Source organism: Mirounga leonina, unplaced genomic scaffold (assembly GCF_011800145.1).
Source record: "Mirounga leonina isolate KUSES-001 unplaced genomic scaffold, KU_Mleo_1.0 Mir_200, whole genome shotgun sequence".
Taxonomy (NCBI): domain Eukaryota; kingdom Metazoa; phylum Chordata; class Mammalia; order Carnivora; family Phocidae; genus Mirounga; species Mirounga leonina.
Window position 1 is genome coordinate 18,722,421 of NW_023270503.1, and position 24,215 is coordinate 18,746,635.

The window sequence follows — 24,215 nt, forward strand, 5'->3', positions numbered from 1 at the left end:
ATAGGAATTTAGTGCCATTGTATTGCCTGTAAGGTGACTGTTACTGTATATTGTCTGTGTTCCTTTCTGGTCTATATTGCTTTTAGGCTCTCTCTTTGCTTAGAGGACCCCTTTCAATATTTCTTATAGGGCTGGTTTCATGTTTGGAAATTCCTTTAGTCTTTGTTTGTCCTGGAAGATTTTTATCTTTGCTTCTAATTTCAATGATGGCCTAGCTGGATAGAGTATTCTTGGCTGCATATTTTTCTCATTTAGTGCTCTGAATATATCCTGCCAGTCCTTTCTGGCCTGCCAGGTCTCTGTGGATAGGTCTGTTGGTTACATATCTCTTCTCCTGAGCTGCTTTCAGGATTTTCTCTTTGTCTCTGAGACTTGTAAGTTTTACTATTAGATGTATGGGTGTTGACCTATTTTTATTGATTTTGAGGTGGGTTCTCAGTGCCTCCTGGATTTTGATGCCTGTTTCCTTTCCCAAATTAGGGAAGTTCTCTGCTATAATTTGCTCCAATATACCTTCTGCCTCTCTCTCTCTTTCTTCTTCTTCTGGGATCCCAATTATTCTAATGTTTTTTCCTCATATGGTATCACTTATCTCTTGAATTTGCCCTCGTGATCCAGTAGTTGTTTATCTCTTCTTTTCTCAACTTCTTTATTTTCCATCATTTGGTCTTCTATATTACTGATTCTCTCGTCTGTCTCATTTATCCTAGCAGTTAGTGCCCCCATATTTGATTGCACCTCATTAATAGCTTTTTTGATTTTGACTTGGTTAGATTTTAGTTCTTTTATTTCTCCAGAAAGGGTTTCTCTAATAACTTCTGTGCTTTTTTAATGCCCAGCTAGTATCTTTAAAATCATGATTCTGAACTCTAATTCTGACATCGTGCTAATGTCCATATTGAGTAGGTCCCTGGCAGTTGGTACTGCCTCTTTTTCTTTTTGTTGAGGTGATTTTTTCCATCTTGTCATTTTGTCCAGAGGATATTAGATGAATGAGAGAACAAAATGCTAACAGGGTAACAACGTCCCCAGAAAATATACTCTAAACAAATCAGAAAAGACCTGAAACTGAGGGAAAAGAAAGGGAAAGAAAGAAAAAAGAAAACGATAAAAACAAACAATAACAGAACAAAACAAAACAAGAAAAAACAGAATATGATCATATATGATCAGGCTGGTGCATAAATCAGTGCCACACACTAGATTTTGGGTGTATTTCGGTCTGTTTGAAGAAAGTGACTCTCAAAATTTTAAAGAACGAAAAACTTATATATGTACAAAAATAAGGGTTGATACGATGAAGGGATGGAATATGACTGTAAAGATGAAAATTATAAAAAATTTTATAAAAGGAATTGATAAGTTGTTTGAAAAAAAGAAAGAAGGTGATTTAAAAAAAAAAGGGGGAGAGAATGTGATCAGGCAGGAGACTAGAACAAAGCCATACACTAGAGATTTAGGATATATTTTGATCTGTTAGAAGAAACTATCTCAAAATTTTAAAGAGAGAACAACTTATATATATATGTCAAAAATAAGGGTAACTACTATGAAGGGATAGAATATGACTCTAAAAATGAAAAATAAAAATGTTTTTTAAAAAAGGGATTGATAAGATGTTGGTTGAAAAAGGGAAAAAGAAAAATTCAAAAGAAAAAAGATTGGTAAAAAAAATTAACTTTGAAAGACTACAGAATCATGGTAAAAAAGCCGTGAATTCTATGTGCAGTAGTCCCCCAGCGCTGGAGTTCTGCCGTTCTCATTGATCGGTAAACTTGGTCTTGGCTGGCTGTTCTTGCTGATCTTCTGGGGGAGGGGCCTGTTGCCGTGGTTCCCAAATGTCTTTGCCGGAGGCAGAATTGCCCCACTCTTGCCGGTCTGGGCTAAGTCATCTGCTCGGGTTTGCTCTCCGGGGCTTTTGTTCCCTGCGAGCGTTCTGTACAGCTTTGGAGGCGGAGTGTGAAAATGGCGGCCTCCCAATCTCCGCCCCGGAGGAGCCGAGAACTCGGGGCCCCGCTCCTCAGTGAGCCCCCAGAGAAAAGCCATCAGTCACTCCCATCTCCCCGGTCTCCGGCCACACTCCGTGCTCACCCGGCCTGTGACCGCGTGTTTCTATCTCTGGCACCCGACCCCGGGTGGAGTCTCCAAACCCAGCAGATCCCTGCGGTGCACTCCCGCGCGGCTCCTCCCGGGGGAGGAAGGTGAGTCTCCCCGGATCTGCCGCTTGTTGGGTCCCTGCTGGAGGAGCAGGGGCCCGACTGTGCCGCGGATCACAGTTTATGGCCACCCCGAGCTGAGAGCCCGCGCCTGGGCTCCGCCTCTGCAGCCGGCTTCCCTGCTCCGATACCTGGGAGCTCTGCCACACTCAGGCACCCCCGGTCTTTCTGTGACCCCGAGGGTCCTGAGACCACACTGTCCCGGAGGGTTCCACCCCCCGCTTAGACACTGGAGTGACATCCCACAGCGGAGCCGACTTCTAAAAGTTCTGATTTTGTGCTCTGTTACTCTTTCACTTTCCAGAAACGGCTGACAGAGGCCCCCTCCCCCGCCATTTATCCTCCCAAATATCCCTCAGATTCACTTCTCCGCACATTCTACCTTCCAGAAAGTGGTCGCTTTTCTGTTCAGAGAGTTGTTGCTCTTTTTTTCTTCGATCTCCTGTTGGGTTTGTAGGTGTTCAGAATGGTTTGATCCCTATCCAGCTGAATTCCTGAGACCAGATGAAATCCAGGTCTCCTACTCCTCCACCATCTTGCCCTGCCCCCTCCAAAGTTTGCCAAATATTTCTTAAAAATTCAACAATAAGAACATGCATTAGCTCACCCCATATTCTCTGTATGCTCACTAATAATCACAGAATATAGGAGGGAAGGGGAAGGAGACAGACTGTAGTTAAGGGGATAAGATGAAGAGCAATTGCTATAAATGCACATTACAGGTGTACATGATCTGATGTCACTGTGGGAGTGCTTTTGAAGCAAAACTTTTTGGCTCCAAACTATTACCTTTGTCTCATAGTAAGGCATTACAGAAGTTAAATTTGCCATAACTGATTTGTTGACATTTTCACTTAGTAACTCATTATGTTCTTCATCACTCTTATGTAGTCAACTTTTAAGTGAAATGTCATATCGGATTTCTAGTACAGCTTCAATTGACTTTATAGCAAAGACACTTGGGCCTTGATGTGATCAATTAAAATCTTTCAGTCTTTTACTTTTCTTTCATTGATCCACATTAGTTTCCTATCCAGGGCATGCCTGCCTCATAGCACAAGGCATTGAATCTGAGTGCTGTGCTTTTCCAAATTAAAAAGAAAGCCATTAAAAACAAAAACAAAAAAACATCTCTCCTGGAAATTGGCTTAAATGATAAGCATGACCTCAGTGCACTTTCTAACTACAGTTGTCAAAACCATACAGTCCTGGCATAAATCAATTTTTATTTAATAAAGCTTGAATAAATTACCATATCTGCAATGTACCATCCCTTATTGTAAACTTTTTATTTATAACATTGCTCAAAAATTTTAAAGCAATAGTTTGAATTAAAGAGTGCGTTCTTGTGAAATATAAAATTCACAGAGCTATGTTTTTTTCTTTAATGGTAAGCAATAAACATGTCAGAAAAGCCATGAAAACATATGGCCTTTGGTTTATGTCTAAATTAAAAGCAGCCAAATAATTGAGTTCAAAATTTGGTAAGAAAATTGCTTTAACATGAGAGTGGAATAATTCAAAAGAAAAGAGAAAATAAGATATTCTCAGGAAAAAATAATGATCACTCTTGCCTAATTTTGGAAGCGTTAAGTGTCTCTTCTGTTGACCTCTGTAATAATAAAGTACATGTCACATTGTCACATTAGAGTGATTGTTGAGAAACTTCGCTTCTTCCTGTTTTAAGCATCCCATCTTGCAGAAGAAACTGGGTGGGATTCAATGATAGTATTGAATCGAAAGAGCTTTGTGGTAATGTCTTTAAGCTTCCAGGCTTGATATATGACCCCAGTTAAATTAATTTGTCCTGTTTAGGTATATGTATTTGATTTAGCCTCATATTGTGAGTTTCAATATGAAAATTTAAGTCTCTAATCAGGTCACAATTTTTTTTTATTACCTCAAATATTGATTTGGTTTCAGGGTGTTTTTTTTTTTTTTTTCTTCTTTTTTAATAAAATATACCAATTATCTGTTTGTTGCTTTTTCATTTTATTTCTTCTAAAACTTATCTCATGATCTTCATCTCTTTATTTCCCTCCACATTTTTTCCAGTTTTTTATTTAAATTCCAGCTAGTTAACACACTGTGCAATATTAGTTTCAGGTGTAGAATTTAGTGATTTATCAGTTATATACATCACCCAGTGCTCATCACAAGTGCCCTCCTTAATACCCATCACCTATTTAACCCATCCCCCCCCCCACCTCCCCTCCAGTAGCCATCAGTTCTCTATAGTTGAGAATCTGTTTCTTGGTTTGCCTCTCTCCCCCCATCTCCCCACTATGTTCATTTGTTTTGTTTCTTAAATTCCAGTAATTTCCAGTGAAATCATATGGTATTTGTCTTTCTCTGACTTATTTCACTTAGCATAATACTCTCTAACTCCATCCACATCATTGCAAATGGCAAGATTTCATTCTTTTTGATGACTAATATTCCATTGTGTATATATAGACATACATACCATACACACACACACCCACACACATACCACTTCTTTATCCATTCATCAGTTGGTGAACATTTGGGCTCTTGCCATGATTTGGCTATTGTTGATAATGCTACTATAAACATCTGGGTGCATGTATCCCTTTGAATTAGTACTTTTGTATTCTTTGGGTAAATACGTAGTAGTGCAATTACTGGATCCTAGGGTAGTTCTACTATTCACTTTTTGAGGAACCTCCATACTGTTTTCCAGAGTGGCTGCACCAGCTTCCATTCCCACCAACAATGCAAGAGGGTTCCTTTTTACCCACACATCCTTGCCAACCCCTGTTGTTTCTTGTGTTATTGATTTTAGCCATTCTGATAGGTGTGAGATGATATCTCATTGTGGTTTTGATTTGTATTTCCCATGATGAGTGAAGTTGGGCATCTTTTCATGTGTCTGTTTGTCAGTCATCTGTATGTCTTCTTTGGAAAAATGTCTATTCATGTCTTCTGCCCATTTCTTAACTGGATTATTTGGTTTTTGGGTGTTGAGTTTGACAAGTTATTTATATATTTTGGATACTATCCTTTTAGCATATATGTCATTTGCAAATATCTTCTCCCATTCCAAAGGTTGCTTTTTAGTTTTGTTGATTATTTCCTTCACTGTGCAGAAGCTTTTTATTTTGGTGAAGTCCCAATAGTGTACTTTTGCTTTTATTTCCTTTGCCTCAGGAGACATATCTAGTAAGAAGTTGTTAAAGCCAATGTCAAAGAGGTTACTGCCTGCATTCTCCTGTAGGATTTTAATGGTTTCCTGTCTCACATTTAGGTCTTCCATCCATTTTGAATTTATTTTTGTGTATGGTGTAAGAAAGTGGTCCTGTTTCATTCTTTTGCATGTTGCTGTCCGGTTTTCCCAACATCATTTGTTGAAGAGATTGTCTTTTTTTCCCATTGGATATTCTTTCCTGCTTTGTCAAAGATTAATTGACCATATAGTTGTGGGTCCATTTCCAGGTTTTCTCTTCCGTTCCATTGATCTATGTGTCTGTTTTTGTGCCAGTACCATTCTGTCTTGATGATTACAGCTTTGTAAGAGAGCTGGAAGTCTGAAATTGTGATGCCGCCAGCTTTGCTTTTCTTTTTCAAAATTGCTTAGGCTATTGAGGGTCTTTTGTGGTTCCATACACATTTTATGATTGTTAGTTCTAGCTCTGTGATAAATGCTATTAGTATTTTGATTGCATTAAATGTGTAGGTTGCTTTAGGTTGTGTAGACATTTTAACAATGTTTGTTTTTCTAATCCATGAGCATGGAATGTTTTTCTATTCTCTCCACATTCTTGAAGTGTTTCCCAAGGGTTAACCATCTTTGTCTTCATTCTGTTTTCCTCAGAATCAGCTCAAAACTTTGTGCTTTAGAATGTAATTTTAAATTCTAGTATGGCATTTTTGTTTTTACTTAGTCAGCCTTCTTTATCTCTCTATTGTGTGTTTCCTGCTTATTTTAGAGGATCCATGTTTTTTTTCCCCTTTAATTGAATGCTTTCTCAAGAGGAAGGGGGAAAAGACTGCTATATAATTATGTCAGTTTTTTTTATCAGTCTTTTGTAGCATATAGTATTTAGAAATATACTCTTAAAACTTATTTTAAAACTCTTACATGTTTTTTTCTATAATACTATTGAACCTTTTGGTAGGAAGATGATCTGCTTAACGTTTACTTAATTTTTCATTCTTTATTGACAAGAGGACTAGCCTGACCTAATTTTTCTTTAATTTGGGGAGAAGACTTATACTCTCCACAAGCTAGTTGGTTTTGTTTATTTACTTTTTAAGATATGTGAAGGGTTTATCTATCATTATAGTTAGAACTACAAAATAGTTCCAAGAGTCAGAGCTATAAAAAATGCACATGACTGGCTAAAAGAAGGGGGCATCCTCACATATGGCTATCCTGGATTGGCTTCAGTATTAAGAGACTGAAGTCTGGAGGAGGGGCACAATATGGGGGATCCCAGAAAAACCAGCAAGGGACAGGTCAAGACTTTCTGAGACACTGCAAAGAGTCATGTTTGATCAACATAAAGAACTCCAATAAAGAAGGGAGATACATTCCAAAGGACACACCTCCTCCTTGTTTTGTTTACCTGTCTCTCCTTTTGTTACTGTTCTTGCTGCTGGGACTTTTTTTTTTTAACAGTATGTCCTGGAGATTAACCTATATCAGTTAAAGACATCTTTCTCATTTTTTTTATAGCTGTATAGTTCCTATTAGTGGATGTATTATAATATATATGTATTATATATATTTATACATGCATACCTATATGTATACACACATACACATATATGTATACACACATATACATATATACACACATGTAATATATACATATATACATACAGGTATACACACATACATGTATGTGTATACATATACATGCATATAATATACATATATGTATACTTATATACATATAAGTAATATATGTATAATATATATATAACATGCATATGTATAATATATATGTATACTTACGTGAGTATACATATACATATAATAAATGTATACATATATACATACATATTATATATCTCTATCTATATAAAAGCATTTATATTATTTCCAATATTTTGTACTCAAAACCAGTGCTGCAATAAATAGCCTTGTGCATATGTTATTTTCATAATGTTAGAGGTGTAACTTTGGGAAAGATTCCTAGACATGAGACTGCTGAATTAGGACATTAGAGCATATGTAGTTTCATTAGGCACTGCCAAGCTTCCTACCAAAAGGATGTACAATTCCAACTTGAGGGTACATGTTTTCCAACATTCGTACCCACAGAATGTATTGTCATATGTATTTTTTAAATTGTTGCTAATTTGATACAGAAGATATTGTATCAGTTATTTTAATTTGCATTTGTCTGAGTGAGTTTGAACATGTTTTCCATATATTGAAGGGCCATTCTTATGTTTTTTACGTAAATGGTCTTTTAACAACTTTCCTTAATTTTTCTTCAGATTCTTATAGTTCTTTGTCTCTTAATTCTTCAGATTTTTTTTAATTAAAAATGAATGTATTCTCTTTGGCTCTGACAATCTCATTCTCCCATTTTAGATAGAGGATTAGATGGTCTAATCAGTGAGTAACCAAGAAGACAAGAATCGGACCAATAGGATTCCCCTCAATATGATGTCCCTGGTATTCTGCTTTATTTTTGTGCTTGGTGAGACTTCTGGGCCAGAGGCCACTTTTTATTATCTAATTGTAATTTTTCCTACACACCACTTAAGATAGGTGATGTGGTTGCATTTACTGTCATGATAGTTGCCCTTGTCTTCCTTGCCAAGAAGAGTATTGGAAGAGAAGCCATCAAGATAGGGACATCTCAGGCCACCACAAAGGTTGTGATTTTTCCCCCATTTTTCTTTCCAAAATAAAAATTTCTTTGAGGTATATTTTAAGTCCAAAAAAATACTAAAGATTAGGTGATTTCAGATTAAACATCTATATCTGTTTTCTTTTCCTACATGATTATGTGACACAGAAAGGAAATTTAAAGGGGTAAATAATAATAGCAATAGGAAATAAAAAGATTGATCAATGGTTTGTATATTTAAAAAAAAAAAAATTCCTGGATGCTAGAAAGCAAATCATGGATAAACAAAGATAGAGAAGATTCAACCTAAACATACACAGGAAAGAAAAGATAATTCCCATAAAGGGTCAACAAGTACAGAGGAGGTGATTTCTAGGCAATTGTCAGGGCAACTAATTAAAGGAAAATGTTTTGAGCATCTGAGTTCATCTGGGCTACTCTCCCTCCAACACAATCACTATGCAGTAAAGAGATGCACTTTGTAAACCCATTGATTGCGCTTAGTATGAATTTGGGCTGGAAACAGAGGCCAAAGAAAGTCTTAGGCCTTAGGAATCATCATAACATAACTACAGAGAAAGAAGACAGGAAAAGGAGAATCTGACTCTAGGCTTTATTGAAGGTAAAGACTACTGCTGTTTTGTTAACTGTGTTCTGGGTGTTTTGTAGATCCATTGTTCTTTTCTTCCTCTCTTGCTATCTTCTTTTGTGATTGATGACTCTGTAGTGTTATGCTTTGATTCCTTTTTCTTTATCTTCTGTCTACTAGAGATGTTTGCATTGTGTTTACCATGAGGCTCACATAAAGCATGTTATAACAGTCTATTTTGAACTAATAACTTAGCTTTGTTCACGTACTCAACAATTTATTCCCCCACCACATTGATGTTTTTGATATCACAATTTACATCTTTTTACATTGTGTACCAATTAATAAATTATGGTAGCTATAGTTATTTTAAATTATTTTGTCTTTTAACCTTTATACTATAATTATGGGTGATTTACCACCATCATCATATTGATGTCTTCTGAATTTGACTATATATTTACCTTAGCAGTGACATTTATACTTTCATATGATTTCATGTTATTAGTTAGCATCCATTCTTTTTAACTTGGAGAAATTCCTTTAGCATTTCTTGTAAGGCAGGTATAGTGGTGATTAACTCCTTCAGCTTTTGTTGTCTGGGAATGTGTATAACCCTCCTTCAATTTTGAAGGATAGCTTTGCCACATAAGGTGTTCCCTGTTGGCAGTTTTCTATTTTTCCTTTACACACCTTTTTTTCCTTTACACCCCTCTCTCCCAATTTGTAAGGTTCTGATGAGAAATCTACCAGTAGCCTTATAGTAGTTCCCTGGTATGTGATAAGCTTTTTTCTTGCTGATTTCAAGATTCTCTCTTTGACTTTGATTTTTGACAGTTTTGTTATGGTATATCTCAGTGAAGTCTTCTTTGGGTTGAAACTGATTGGGGACTTTTGAGCTTCATGTACCTGGATGTCCATATTTTTCCCCAAATGAGAGAGGTTTTCAGTCATTATTGCTTTAAATAAGCTTTCTGCCTCTTTTCCTCTCTTTCCTCCTGGGATTCCCATAATACAAATATATTTTTACTCGATGAAGTCCTGTAAGTTCGTAGGCTTTTTTCATTCTTTTTTCTTTTCTGACAGAATAATTTCAAATGACTCATCACTGAGTTTCTGACTCTTTGTTCTATTTGACTGAGTCTGCTGTTGAAGTTCTCTTTTGCATTTTTAAGTTCAGTCTTTGTATGCTTCAGCTCTAAAAATTCTGTTTGTTTTTTTGTTATGTTGTATTTTATTCCTGTATTTTCCTGATTTTTTTCAGGTGTTGATCTGTCTTATCTTGTAGCTCCCTGAGCTACCTTTGATCAATTGTTTAGAACTTTGCCAGACAATTTATGGATCTACATTTCTTTGGGGTCAGTTACTGGAAGTTTGTTGTGTTCCTTTAGTATTGTCATCTTTCCATGATTTTTCATGATCCCTATAGCTTTGTGCATTTGCCTGTACATTTGAAGAATGGCTATTGGTGTGCACTTGTGAGATGGCAGAAGCTAGTTGCAGGCCTGCATATTGGCATAGTCCTGCAGAAGTGCTTGGGACCAGCTCCAGGTGCATGAGCGGTTGTGGGCACCTTGGCTATCAGCATGCACTCATGTAGCTGCAGGAGCTAGTCACACGTGTGTGCATGGCAGTGGAGGTTAGGTGACAGGAGTTCAGCCTGGTGGCATACAAGTGTACTGCTACAAGGAATAGCTGCAGGCATGACTGGCAGTTAAGAAGGCCAGTGACAGGAATTGGAGCTGGCCCTGGGTGCTTGAGCAGCTGGGGGACTGGGCTGTTGGGGTGCACTCATGTGGTTGCAGGGGTTAGCTGCAGGTGCATGCATAGCAGTGGGGGTTGGCCATAGAGGCTAGGCTAGCATCGAGTACTTGTGTAGTCAGAGGCCAGGGCTGGCTGCTGACATGAATCCCAGGGTCCAGGGTATCCATGGGAGCACTGGCTAGAGTGGCTCTGGCAGGCAAAGTTGGGGGTGGGATGGGTGGACTCAGGCAGCTAGAACCTGTGAACATAAAAAACGATGGGGTTTTCAGTGGTGAAATATGCAGGCATTCTGCAACGGTTGTGCTAATGACTGGTTTTCTCAATGGCAAAAGCTGCTGGAGTTCTCTGCAGAGCAGTCCACTGGGATCTATAATAGGGTCCTCAGTGATGTGAGTTGTGGGAGTCCACAGCATCCACAAGGGCTGTTGAGATCCTGAGTGGCTAAGGCTGCTGAGGTCCTCTGCAGAGTAAGCTACTGGGAACCACGGTCATTCCACCACATGGCCAATACTGGTAGCCTCTCCCTTTCTTCCGTGTCCCCATCAATCTCTAGACATTGTGGCTGGTCTCTAGGTTATGTAAAACGGGGGCAGATTCTCTGTGTATTGCCCCAGAAAGCTGAGGAAGCTGGTCACTCACCCCATTCTCCTTTTCCCACTGAGAGGAATTTCTATCTTGGCACTAAGCATGCCTGCCTGGGGGATGGGATGATGCAGGCAAAAGGAACTGTTCTTCTTACCAATTTTTGTGCCATTATTTACAAGTTTTTTTGCCCTACTATGCTGCTAAAGCTTCTTAAGTGGACTCCTGTGCTCTCCCAGAGCTATTTTTGTTTGTGGATAGCTAATTGTTGTTGTTTGTGGGAGAGTGGTGGCTGGGATCTCCTTCATTGTCTTGGTGACATTGCCCTTTATGTTGCATTTTAAGTAAAATAGAAGCTAGAAGATGGTGGAGATAAAGCGTTTAAAGTTATAAGAAAAATAATTGTAGCTAGAATTATATATTATACCCAAAGTTATACCCCATTATACCCAACTGTATTATATCCAACCAAACTAGATTTTAAGTGGACGAGAAAAAGAAAATCTTAGACCTAAGAAGGACCCAGAAAGTTGACCTTTATAGAGCAAATGGAAAGAATGACTGAGGAAGAGTTTCTTTAAAAAAAAAAAAAAATCTTTTTTGGGGCGACTGGGTGGCTTATTTGGCTGAGCGTCTGACTTGATTTTTGACTTAGGTCATGATCCCAGGGTCCTAGATTGAGCTCAGCATAGGGGAAAGTCTGCTTGAGATTCTTTCCCTCTGCCCCACCCCCTGCTCATGCTCATGTTCTCTCTCTCTCTTTCAAAATAAAATAAATAAATCTTTAAAAAAAACCACACATCTGGGGCGCCTGGGTGGCTCAGATGGTTAAGCGTCTGCCTTCAGCTCAGGTCATGATCTCAGGGTCCTGGGATCGAGCCCCACATTGGGCTCCCTGCTTGGCGGGGAGCCTGCTTCTTCCTCTCCCTCTACTGTTCTCCCTGCTTGTGCTCTGTCACTCTCTTTGTCAAATAAATAAATAAAATCTTAAAAAAAAAGCAACACATCTTTTTAAGTATTTTTATTTGCAAAATTATGACACAGGAATTATTTATTTTTTCTTTGTACCTATCTTGTGCTTTTCTTCTGGAAACCATTAGATTTTTTTTTTTAATTCCTGGAATTCAGGAATTTTACCAAAATATATATATAGGCAGGTTTTGTCCCTTCATCAAAACTTCCTAGAATCTGGTATATTCTTTAAAACTGTAGATGCAGGGGCGCCTGGGTGGCTCAGTCGCTAAGTGTCTGCCTTCGGCTCAGGTCATGATCTCCAGGTCCTGGGACTGAGCCCCGCATCAGGCTCCCTGCTCAGCGGGGAGTCTACTTCTCCCTCTCCTCTGCTTCTCCCCACTGCTCCTACTCTCTCTGTCTCAAATGAATAAATTAAAAAAAATTCTTTAAAACTATAGATGCATATCCTTCTTCAACTTGGAGAAATTTCTTTTTAATATTTGTTTAATAATATTCTTTTGTCCATCTCTTCCTTTTTCTTCTTCTGTAATACTTTTTTTGTTTTGTTTTGTTTTGTTTTTGGTCAATGAGGCTTCCTTCAAATGCAACCAAGTATCTAACTCTTTTTCCTTATTATTTCCATGATTTTGTATTTATGCTGTCTTCCTTAAGGTATTTCTTCTACTTTGCCTGCTAGGCCACTAACTCAGCTTTTAATAGTGAATATTCTCTCCTTTGTATCATCAGCTGTATTTTAAATTATAAACCTATAATTATAGGTTTCCAGAAATCTATTTTATGCTCTGACCTAATTTCTGTAATTGGTCTTGTATTTTCTTTTCTTTCTTTTCATGTGTGTATGTGTATGTATGTATGTGTTTGTGTTTATTTGTTCTAGTTGCTCTGTTTTTTTCGGGAGATCTATCTTTCTAGATATTGATTCTATTTGTATTTGCTCTCTCTAATGGCTGGACCCATTCCTAAGTGCTGGCTCACTGGGGTCTACTTATCAGAAAACTCTGGAGGTAGCCCTGCAATTAATGAAGGATGCAGAATTCCCTTTTTCCTCATTTTGGTGATGTAATAATGGTTAGTGAGACTCCCTGCTCCTTTGGCCTCCCGACATTCTCTGTGGCAGGTTAAATTCTTGTTGCCAGTTCTTTCTCTTTTCCTGTATTAGAATTATACATCACTATCCGTTGTTTTCTCCCTTTGCATTACCTCCCAAATATTTTATAGTGGAGAACATTTTAAAAAAAGGAAATTTTAATATAATCTCTCAATTATAATAGAGGGAACAGGGAAAGAGCTTGTAACGGTCACCTCTCCAGAACATACATCCTATTCCACTGGATTGGGATAGTGTTGTAAATGTTGGGGCCAGAAGGTCTTAGATGATAGCACACTGCTGACAACTTTTTCTGTCTCTGCCCTGCGTTGTTTGGTGAGTCAACGTGGCTATTCTAGATCCTGCCTCCTGGGCTGGGAAGTTTGCATGCTGTCTCCCAGTGTCTTCATGCATCAAGATAGTTGGCCCTTTATTTCCTTTGGCAGTACTAGCCAACAGATAGGAATGTTAGAATGTTCTTTGGCACTAATCAAAGTGTTAGCCAATCACCACATGTACACTTGAAATGAGACTGGTGTGACTGAGAAGCAAAATCTTTACTGTTTTATATTTTAATAAATTTAAATGTAATAGCCACAGTGGTTAGTAGCTGCCATATTCTAGTACAGCTCCAGAGCATGCTTTGGAGTTCCTTTGATGAGCATAGAAAAGTCTGGGGATTGCCTTGGGCTAGTGGAGGTCAATTTTATGCACATTTTGGCACGTTTGAGGTTTTCTGGCAATCCAACCCTCTCAAACCCAACTTAAATGTGAGATGCTTTCATTGTGTGAGTTTCAGTTGGCAGATGACAAATTATAAAATATTGCTTAGCCATACCTTTTATCATGACTCTCTTTACTTCACTCACTCTTTGAAATAGTAACAGGCTCTGGGAACTTGCCTGTGTTCTTATGGACTTGGCTTAAGAGCTCTTCTCTTTGCCTCAGCCTATTCTTCTGCCTTGATTGGGATACTGACACAGAACTAATCTGCTCTCTGCCCCTAGGCTGCGGCCAATTCTATCAGTGCAGTTTGCAGGGAGGCCTTATTACCTCTGCCTGGCAGCAGATGCTTGGTAGATGTCTGCTGAAATCGGTTTTGCCAATTCCTCTGGCTCTCTTGGTATCTGCATTTCTGAGCAGCACATTCATTTTGGATGTAGAAGAGAATATGGCTCGTGCAATTTAATAGGCACACGATTCTCTGACATTAGTTGGTCTGCGATCATTGACTGTAGTCTGAAAAGTGAGCAAAATGGTTCTCCTGCTCTTCTCTGTCCGCATTCATAGTGCTAACTTGTCTCCCCCATACTGAAGGACACGAAGAAGGGGCCAACAGACTCCAACATCTGACCTTTTTCTACCAAATCGTCTTAAAGCTTCAGCTATAATGCACCCAATATCTGAGTCTTTGAAATGATAGGTAAGTCTAAATAATGACTTTATTATCTCATATCACAGATTCCTCAGGATGGATGTATCACTTGCAATACGTCTTTTTTACAGGTAGCCATTTTTTATATCAGCCAAGAGTTTTTGTTGTTGAAATAAAGAAGAGACAATTTATGTAGTTGGTCACTTCATCTTTTTGGAAACATTTCTTTTCATTTGACTCCTGGGACACCAGATTTATCTGGTGTTTCTCTTACCCCACTGTCTACTCATTTTAAGTCTCTTTTGCTATCTCTAACTCTGCTTTGTCTTCAAGATTTTAGAGTATGGAGGACTCACTTTTCTTCTTGGTTTATATTTTCTTCCTTAGGTGATCTCATTTATCCCCCTGGTTTAAATAAATGAGCAAACACATATCTACATATTGATGACTTCCAAATGTATATTTTCTGTATCTAGCTATTGCACATCACCTCATGGATATCCAAAAGGCTTGTCAAATTAACATATCCAAAACCAAATGTCCTGACATGCTTTTCTCTAATCTTCTCTATTTCACTAAATAGTATCACCATTTACTTAGTTGTTCAAACTAACAATCTAGGAAGGATTTAATGCCATTTGTCCCCTCCTGCCCACACCTAATATATCAGGACATTGTTAGATCATTTCCCTAATCTGACCAGTTTTTACCCATTTCTCAGCTAGTACACTAAATTAAGCCTTCTTCATCTTTTACCTGGCTAATATACTAGCTACCTAACCATCTCTTTGCTTGTATTTCTGACCTTCTAAACAGTCTTGTCCCCAAAGTCATATTGATCCTTTAAAACTATAAATAAGATCCTATAACTCCCTTGCTCAAAACACTCTAATGGTTTTATATTATACATAAATAAACTCCAAATATCTTACTATTATGTCTAAGATCTGAGTGATTGGGCTGCTGACCACCTCTCTGACCTCACCTTCTAACCTCTGTCAAACTTCCCATTGCTCAGCCTCTCTAGCCCCATGGTCCTTGCTTTTTTTCTGACTTGCCACAATTACTCCTTTCTCAGGAACAAGTTCCTTTTTGATTGCTCTTTCTTTAGAACAATCACTGCCTCCCCCCTCCCCAATATTTCAAGACTTGCTTATTTCATATAGTTCTTTATTCAAATGTTATGTTCCCAGACATTTCACCTGAGTACCAACTTCCACTTTTTGCCCTTTCCTTAGGATTTTCCTGTCTGGGTGCCATGCATTGTGACAGTTGCCAAGTATTGATCCCCTTACCTCTTGGGATGGGTAGGCAGTGTGTGGGAAGACTTTATCTTCCTGTCCCCAAGCTACCACGAGTTCCCTCTGACTAAGGAACAACCCTAAACCACTTAACTTAATGTGCTGCTTAAATACTAAGTGTTATTATTTATTATTTGTCATTACATGAGTGAATTTGGGAAGCATACTGTTTTAGCCTGCCCTATTTCTTTCTTATTGCATTTGTTAGTATAAATGACTCAACCAAATGGAATTGTATCAATCAGCCAGATGAAATTATGTTATGTATTTATGTGTTTACTTTCTATTGTCTGCCTTCCCCAGTACTATTTGTAAATTTTCATCTGGAAGTCTTATAGGCTTAGCTTATCCAAGTTACTCATTTCTTTTTGAGTGAACTTTGGCAATTTGTATCTTTCAAGGGATTTTTCCATTTATCTATATTGTTGGACTTCTTGGCATGAAGATGTTCATAACATTCCCGTACTTTTCTTATAATATCTATAGTATCTGTAATGGTGTTTCTTCTTTCTTATATTTCTTATATTTGTCTGCTTTGTTTTTTTCTTAATCAGACTGATTAGAAGGTTTTTCATTTTCAGTTTATTTTTAAATTTTATTGATTTTTTTTTTAAAAGAAACAGCTTTTGATTTCATTAATTTTCTCTATTTACTGCAAGTGTGAATTTTGTTCCCTTGCATCAGGTGTCTTCCTTTTACTGGCTACTTTTCACTGGGCTGTGTTTGGGGGGTTATGGGGGATTGAGTCAGTCTAGTCAGGAGTTGAGCTAGGTTTGGGTTTTATTATTGCTATTGGTTATCTCCAGTGTACCATTTCAAATTCTTCTATGCTTAGCCTGTGTGTAAAGTGTTAGCATGGTTGACCAGAAGATTTTTCTCAACGTTTTTGCTCTACCTTCAGCTTTCAGGCTTCCCTGTGTTACTGTGCCTCTGAGAATCTCTCTCTCTGCTTTCCTCTACCCCATAGCATTAGAGTTCTGTTACTTGTTACTTGATAATCAGTTACTTGGGGGCAGTGGTGGAGGTGTGTTATTATTGCACTGGCCAAGCCTTATCTTAGATGGCCCCTACATCCCTGTTTCTCAGTGATCCTTCTCCTTCACATACTGGTAAGAGACTTTTTAAAGTTTTTATTTAAATTAAATTTTAAGTATTTATTTAAATTCCTACACTATAATATTAGTTTCAGGTGTACAATATAGTGATTCAACACTTTTGTACATCACCTGGTGCTCATTTTTACAGCACGTGCACCCCTTAATCCCCTCACCTATTTCACCCATTCCCCCCCCACCCCCTCCCCTCTGGTAACCATCACTTTGTTCTCTGTAGTTAAGAGCCTGTTTCTTGGGGCGCTGGGGGGCTTAGTCAGTTAAGCGTCTGACTTCAGCTCAGGTCGTGACCTCAGGGTCCTGGGATTGAGTCCTGCATCAGGCTCCCTGCTCAGCAGAGAGTCTGCTTCTCCCTTTCCCTCTGTGATCTCTCTCTCACTCTCGCACTCTTTCTCAAGTAAAAAAATAAAATCTTAAAAAAAAAGAGTCTGTTTCTTGGTTTACCTCTCTCTCTCTCCCCTTTTCCCCTTTGCTTGTTTGTTTTATTTCTTAAATTCCACATATTAATGAAAATATATGGTGTTTGTCTTTCTCTGACTGACTTATTTCACTTAGCACAATACTCTCTAGCTCCATGGAATATGAAGCAGCCATAAAAAGAATGAAATCTTGCCATTTGCAACAATGTAGTTGGAGGTAAGAGACTCTTGATGGTCTGTAATTAAGGATAACAGGAATAATTACCTGGTCTTCATCAAGAGGGAAAGGTGATTTCCTCCTCTCTGTTCCTTCCTCTCCCTCTCCTCTCCCCTCTCTTTCTCTCTTTTCTTTACTTTTCCTTAGCTATAATGGGTCTGTGCCTTGGGAATGGCAGAGTTTGCTGTCTTTCCCCCATCCACTGAAGGTTTTTTGTTTGTTTGTTTTTCCTTAGAGGAGAAAAGTTCATTTGGGGTTACATGCCTTTTCGTCAGTGTTGATCTCTCACATCTTCAGACTTGAACCATAAAAGGTGTATTTCTCTGGCTTTCTGCCTGTCCCTGATCTTTCTCATGACCATGACATGAAAGTCCATGGAGAAGAATCTGCTAGTAGGTGAGAACTCCCCTTGTGTCTGAATCTCCCAGGCTTTACACTATCGTGCCAGCCTATACTTGGCCTTTATAGCAATTACATGATAATTTTAGCTGAATTGTTCTTGCCACTTGTATGCCAGCATCATTTTCCTCCCATGCTCTTCTGGAAGTGAGCCAGTGGTTTTGTCCTTGTCTCCTTGGGGGTGCTTTTATTTCCTTAAAGTGCAGCCAAGTTGTTTGTCCTGCAACCTTAACTCTTACATGGATTCAAGAAAAGTTATTATTTTATAGGTTATCTTGACTTTTTAATTTGTTGAGAGCGAACAACTTTTCAGTTTTCTACATTGTAGGTAGAATCTTTCAATGAGGATATTTGTTGAACGAATGAAGTAAGTTTCATTTAATTCTTGTCTTTTTTTTTTTTTTTTTTTCTGGTCAAATACCAATAGCTCAGACCCCTTCCTCCCATTTGAGATACTGTTATAGTTATTTATCCGTACCAGGCTCTCAAGATTTGGAGGGGAAAAGGGCCCTGCTGAATAATTGAACAGGACTGAGGCTAGCAAGAGAGGCAGCTCTCTTCCTCCTCCTTCCCTTCCCCTGCACCTGAACAAACCCCAATAGTGCTCTCTGGTCCAGCGTGCAGAGCTGTGGCCATGGCCACCTCTGCATGCACCCCTCAGAACACACGTGCACGTTAGGATGTGGATGGGTATGGAGACACCTACGTGCCCATACAGGCACCAGCGAGTGCACAGGCACACATAGGCTCAGACAGATGCATGCATAGATGTGCTCATAGACACTCGCACACAGATTCACACTCAGCACAGGGGAGGGGCACAGGGTGTACACATGCCCGGAGGCACACATGTGCACACCATACATGTTTGGCCACAAGCGATGAACATACACATGGACACCTCCTCCCATGTAGGCAGGGATTTCTATATCCTGCAGTGATGGAGACTGTTACTAGATCACTCCTCCTGTATTAGTTTTCTGTTGCTTCTGTAAAAAATTACCACATTTAGTACTTTAAAAGCACAAATTTATTATTTTACATTTCAGAAATCTCAGATGGCTTATCAAGTCTGCATTTCTTCTGGAGGCTCTAGAGGAGAATCTGTTCTCTTGGCTTTTTCAACTTCTAGCACTGGCCCACATTCCTTGGGTCATGGGTCCTGCATCATTCCAGCCACTTCTTCTGTTGCCACATCACTGTATCTCTGATTCTGGCCTTCTTTCTTCTCTCTCATAAAGACCCTGAGATTACATTGAGCCCATCAGATATTCCAGGATAATCTCCTCATCCCAAGATCCTTAATTTATTCACATCTGCTAATTCCCTTTTGCCACGAAAGATAACATATTCAGAGGTTCCAGGGATTAAGACACAGACATCTTTGGGGAGCCATTATTTAGCTTACTATGCCTTTTGGAAGAAATAGCTGTAAAACTACATGAAGTATATGATGCACCTTTAGGTAGATATTAAGCATGAGGTAATACAGGACTGAGACCTCTGAGAAGGAAATCTTATATGGCTGACCCTATTATTGTCCTAGGTTTCTGCCTAGACGTACTTTCTGGCCAGTGTGGCAAGTGGAAAGAGAACCCAAGCAGAGCTGAACTGAGAAAAAAGAGAATGGAATTTAGGGGGGTTGCGGTCTGTCTCTTCCTTGTGCTTACTGTCCATCTTTTTTCTTTATCTGTTAAGATCGCTTTGCCTACTTGTATGTGTTTCCATCTCAATCCGTGTCCAGTTCCTTAACATTCTTTCTCATTACAGGCTTTATATTGAACCAAAATATATATTTTGGGACTTGTTGCACTTCTAGTATAAAAGATTGTGTTGCATGTTCTAAATATTTAAAGCAAGCACAGTGAGCACTTTTTATTTCTGTAAGTTTAAAAATCAGCCTTAATAAACCTACTTTTTAACCTTGTGGTAGCCCGCAATTGATATTCTTCTCCTTAGGTCCCTGGTCCTTGATAGGAGGGGGAAAAAAATGAAATCTACCTGATTAAAAACAGTTTTAAATATACACATGAGACCAATCTGGTTTCAACAAGTGGTTAATTTTTGCCAGATTTAATAAAATCAATTTCATCAGGTCAGGCTGTTTAATGTGCTGTATGCAGAATCACATATAAATACAGACTAGGATTAATATCAAATGTAAATTTAAGAATATAAAACCCATTAACTAAATTTATTCTGCCAGCAATTAAAATTTTAAAACAATTCTTTCAGGATTTCCCAATTGCATAAATTATACTGCTTCTTTGTAATATGCCTGTAATGATTTTGACTTTTGTAGCACTATTTCTGGGTTCCCATAAAAAGGAGTGACTTTGAATTATCCTTCCCTTAGCAAATTTTCCTACCTAAGCAAAAAGTGCCAGTTAGAAATCATTCACAGATGCTAAGGCTGTCATTTGCTTTTCAGCAGTGGAGGGTTCATTAACATACTCAATTTCCAGTGAATCTACCCCTCCCCACCCCCCCAACAGAAGTAGTTCCCATTCCTTTAACACCTACAGTCTTGGTTAGCCTATAGCCTCGGGAGCCAGACTCCCTGGGTTTTAATCCCCACTCCAAACCTGTCTAGCTTTGTCATTTGGGGCAAGCGATTTAAACTCATTCTGTCTCAGTTTCCTTACAAAGTATATGTGTTTGGGGGAGGTGGCTGTGAGGCTCAAATGACCAATGACCAACATTTGTAAGCATTTGGAATCTATCTCCTCATGTAACAAACAGTCCCTCCATGTAGGATATCACTACAGAGACCAGGACAGACACTCCCCTGACCACCACAGCTCTTCCTGCCATTGTCAGTTCTAATCCCAACCACATGCCAGCCAGGTATTGTTTATCTCTCCTTGAAGAGGAGGCGACTAAGGATCACAGATGTTCAATAACTTTACTGAACTGCAAATATAAATTGCTGAGTTGCGATTGAAATACATTTCTGTCCACTTTTTTCTACCAAGACTTGTTGTCTTCTCGTTAATGAAAGGATAGACGTCATAGTTGAATGATTAAATATCTCCTTCATTCCCAGGGAGTTGAAAGAAAGATTTGAAAGGGGGCTCCTAGTGCTCTAAGTACAAAAGGTGTGGTTTCTAACCCAGGAAAACCACCTGATGGCGGGTTCTTCTCTAAGCTCGGACACTTGGCAGAGCTTCGCAACTGCAGTTGGGGAAAGTGCACAGCAGCTGTTTTGACAGCCTGGTGAGAGAATTTGGTGCCATATGCCAAGACTTGGGGAACAAGCACAGCCTCTTTGGTTGCCTGTATTCATATCCATCTGTTGTAAGTGGCATTTTGCTGAATCGTAATGAAGGAACCAACCAAAGAGGATTTTCTGAGAAAGAAGCTTTTCCTTTCCTTTCTTTTTTTTCTTTTCCCCAGAATTTGACCATCTGCCTGGGGTCCAGAGATACTCTGGCTTTATAGAGACTACTTACAAAGTCACACTGAATTCTTATTTCACAGAAATGTCTGATTGATTGAGTACTTCTGGAACATACACAGCTTCAATTAATTTTCAGATATTTCAAAATATTTGCATAAAAAGTAGAAATGCAAGGGATTAACATATTTAAAGTCTAGTATGTAATAGGCTATTTGCATATGTTATCTTACTTAATCTCCACAATGATCTTGAGTCAAGAATGAATATCTTCTTTTACAGAGAAGGAATCTCAGACTCAGAGAGGTTTGTTAACTTGGCCAGTGTCCTCACCCAGCTAGCAGGTGGTAAAATGGGCACTGGGATGTAGGTTTTTACGGTTCCTAGGAGTGCACTGATTCCTTTAGCCATGATGTCTGTCCACAGCTACATCACAATAAACCATAATATATATTTTTTCTAAAGACTTGTTTCTTTTTTTTTTTTCTGTAGCTTTCCACACAAGCTCAATTTCCCATATGATTTGCTAGTATTTATAGCCATTTTAGAAGATAAGGTTACTGAATAAAAGTTGGTCCTGGCTGTAATAGTTTTGCTCAAAATAAACAGGAGTGAAAGCCCTGGCTGCTAGATACTGTAAGGCATCCTCTGAAGTTCATGGATTTTTTTTCAGTGTTGAACACTAAGACTGTGTTTTGTTGTTGTTGTTTGTTTTAAGCTTATTTATTTAAGCCATCTCTACACCCAACATGAGGCTTGAACTTACAACCCTGAGATCAAGAGCTTCATGCTCTACTGACTGAGCCAGCAGGTGCCCTGAGACTGTGTGTTTTTATATAAGCAAGTTGGGAAGTATAGTGGAAGGGTGTGTGTGTGTGTGTGTGTCTGTGTGTGCGCACGTGCACATGTGTGTAAGGTAGGTAATTTTCAAATGAGAATCAAAAGTGAAACAAATCCATATGATGCGATATCCTAATTGGGTTCGCAAGCTTGCACAATGGTGAAGAACTGGACTGAATTGGCCTGAGACATACCCTGTCTGTCTTGAATAATTCAAAAGTCTCTGGAAAGAGGTAAGGCAGACGATGTTAAAACTCTAACAATGTCACAGTCCAGTATGTCCAATACAAGTGGATATTTAAATTTAAATTAAGTGAAATTAAATACAATTTAAAACTCATTTCCTCAGCTGCACCAGCCATATTTCAAGTGCTTAATAGCCATGTATTGGAGAGTGCACGTATAGAATATTTCCCACATTGCAGAAGGTTCTATTGGATAATGCTGCTATAGATTGTCAGGTTATTTAGACTTCATGCAGTAAGGACATCAGCTTCTTGGCTGTTGAGGGGGGTAGCATTGAAGCAGTGCATCTGTCTCAGTACAAAAGTGGAGATGTCACTTAAAAATAATTCTGTCTTAGCAATTTTCAAGGACAATGCTGTTTCACCCTTACTGTTCCAAGTTAAAGAAGAAAAAAAAAAAAGCTAAAGGGGTATTAAAGATTGCTTTTTTCTTCCCCATTAGCTTGATACAGGTCTTTCTTGACTTACAATGGGGTTACGTCCTGACAAACCCATCATACATTGAAAATACCACAGCTCAAAAATGCATTGAATACACACAACCTACTGAACATCATAACTGAACCTGGCCCACCTTAAACATCCTTAAAACACTTACATTAGCCTACGGTTGGGCAAGATCATCTAACACAAAGTCTATTTTATAGTGAAGTGTTGAATAGCTCATGTAACAAATTGAATAGTGTACTGAAAGTGAAAAACAGAATGGCTGTGTGGGTAGAGAATAGTTGTAAGTGGATCAGTTGTTTATCCTAGTGTTTCCATGGCTAACTGGGAGCTGTAGCTTGCAGCCACTGCTCAGCATCATGAGAGAATAATGTGCTGCATATAGCTAGCCCTGGAAAAGAACAAAATTAAAATTTGAACTACGTTTTCTACTGAATGCATACCACTTTTGCAACATTGTGAAGTTGAAAAATCGTAAGTTGAACCATTATAAGTCAGGGAGCATCTATAAAATAACAATGATTAAAATATAGGACAACATAGACTGATTTATCTGTTTCCTAAAGATAATTTTTTTTTTTTTTTTTTATCACGTCCTTTAAGTGAAACCAGCAAACCAATGGAACCCAGTGGTATCTTAGTTTGGGTTGCTATAACAAATTATAATCAACTGGGTGGCTTAAACAGCAGTCATTTATTTCTCACCGTTCTAGAGGCTGGGAAGTCTAAGATCAAAGTGCTGTTGCCAGCAGATCCAGTGTCTGGCAAGGACCTGCATCCTGTTTGCAGATGGCCATTTTTTCCTTGTACCTTCACATGGTGGAGAACAGAAAGAGAAAGGAAGCTCTGTTGTGTCTCTTAATATAAGGTTACAAATACCATGTCTCTTAATATAAGGTTACAAATACCATGATGAGAGCTTTACCCTCATGATCAAATTACCTCCCCAAAGGCCCATTTCTAAAATCTATCACACTGAGAATTAGGGTTCCAAAATAAGAATTTTGAGCAGAGGGGTACAAACATTAAGTCCATGGCAAATGGGTTACCACACAGAAGACCTTTGGAAATGTCTGGCATACTTGTAGAATTATTTCAGATGACTTTCCATTTGCCCTCTTTGCACCCCCCCCCTTGCCCCTAGGCTTTCTAAATATCTGGATCCCACACATTGGTTTCTATAATCTGTCTAGGTCCTTTGCACTGGCAGGGGAATCTATGTTTTATCAGTTGAATTTTGATGATTTTATTGCTACTTGGCCCTGAATTGACACTTCCTAACGAAGAGGAGATGTACTCCCTTAAGCCCACTGGACCCACTGTGTGATGTGCTTCAGCTTTGTCCACCTTTTCTCAAGCCCCCACTTGGCATGGAAGATGATGAATGGGACACATAATTCAATCTCTGTTACTATGGGGAAA